The sequence below is a fragment of the Chlorocebus sabaeus genome, chromosome 23 (genome assembly GCF_047675955.1).
Source record: "Chlorocebus sabaeus isolate Y175 chromosome 23, mChlSab1.0.hap1, whole genome shotgun sequence".
NCBI lineage: Eukaryota > Metazoa > Chordata > Mammalia > Primates > Cercopithecidae > Chlorocebus > Chlorocebus sabaeus.
Genome location: NC_132926.1, coordinates 51,653,664 through 51,655,240, shown reverse-complemented (window position 1 = coordinate 51,655,240; position 1,577 = coordinate 51,653,664). Strand labels below are relative to the sequence as shown.

Sequence of the window (1,577 nt, the reverse complement as noted above, 5' to 3'; positions counted from 1 at the left end):
TGGTGTGAAATGTCACCTAGTGGTCAACCAAGAGGATCTGAAACATTTTCCTTTGTGTTTATGAATTTGAGAATTTGGATGACTTTATAGAGAAATTTAAATAGAATGATAAATAGCAAATATAGAACTTCTAAGAAGCTCAAATGAGAAAAATTTAGAAGAAAAAGACTGCATGTGAAGAGAGAGATTTGTTCTATAAACCTGAGAGAGCTCTCTGAGAGGATAAGTCACATCGTCTTTGTGTGTGTACTGGCTGGGGAGGGTTTCTGCTAAAAAACAGAAAACCTGCTAGACAAATTCTAAAAGAGCTGTAACACTACTTCAGGTCTCTTTGTAGTCTACTACTTTAAATTTTCAAAGAAAAATTTAGGTGATTTTTATATAAGTTTTACTTTATTTTACATAATTAAAAAATGCCATAGGTCAGGCTCTGTGGCTCACGCCCGTACGCCTGTAATCCCAGCACTTTGGGAGGCCGAGGCAGGTGGATCAGCGGAGGTCAGGAATTCGAAACAAGCCTGACCAATGAGGTGAAACCCCGTCTCTATTAAAAATACAAACATTAGCCAGGCGTAGTGGCAGGGACCTCTAGCCCCAGCTGCTCGGGAGGCTGAGGCAGGAGAATTGCTTGAACCTGGGAGGTGGAGGTTGCAGTGAACTGAGATTGCACCACTGCACTCCAGCCTGGGTGACAGAGGAATACTCCATCTTAAAAAAAAAATACTATAAATAAGCCATCATATTTTAATTCAACTTTAATGAGTTATTTTTTAACAAGTTTTTTTCTTACACTAATGCCGTTATCCAATTTAATGAAATATTTAATAAAATTTCAGTTTAACACATAACTCTGATTCAATGTATCTGATGAATTATTTGTTTGCTTATGATGATATTAATATAGAAAAAATCCTAAATAATAATAATAATTATGTGTTTTAGCTAGCCATACTTTTTACGTGTAGTGTACTTAGATTTGCAGACATTGGCAGTTCCATAAACTCATTTCAGTGTACCAGTTTTTCTTAACACAGATGAATAATAGAATTTTCCCCCAACTCAAAACTCCAAAAGCTTTCTACTGTTTAATTCTATTCATGTGTTGTAATCCATACTTATTCACTCGAATTCTGTTACTTTTGCCTTAATTTGTAAAAGCGATAAAAACGTAATTCCAAAACGTAACCTAGACCTTAAGTGCTGAAGAGTTTCTTGGCTTCCATTATATGCCTTACCTGTATTTCCATATATTAAATTATTTCATAAAGTCAAGGTCCATACATTGTCATGTGAACATCATTGATACATATGGTCTGGAAAGAGAATATGAGAGGGAACAGCTAAGGTGATCTGTGAATTCATTCAGTCCGTTTATATCTGAGCCCATTGAGCTTTATTGAGGAAAATAGTCATGCACCTTGAAACTACAGGCTAATCTCCAGAGCAAAGAGCCCCAAGTGGTTTGATAGCAAGACTTGCCCCTTACTCTCTCGACAGATGTTTGCACAGAAGAACATGGGTGAGGACGTGTAAAAATTGATGGTTTTGAGAAAAATGTACTTTTCTCGTGAAAAATT

At 36.1% G+C, this 1,577-nt stretch overlaps 1 non-coding gene across 1 annotated transcript; it reads right to left on the bottom strand.

The window, feature by feature from the left end:
• Nucleotides 1-257: 257 nt before the first annotated feature.
• On the bottom strand, nt 258-319 carry LOC119618480 (U7 small nuclear RNA). The gene has a single exon (XR_005234777.1). It is a non-coding gene; the product is annotated as a U7 small nuclear RNA (small nuclear RNA).
• Between the last annotated feature and the right edge of the window lie 1,258 nt (nt 320-1,577).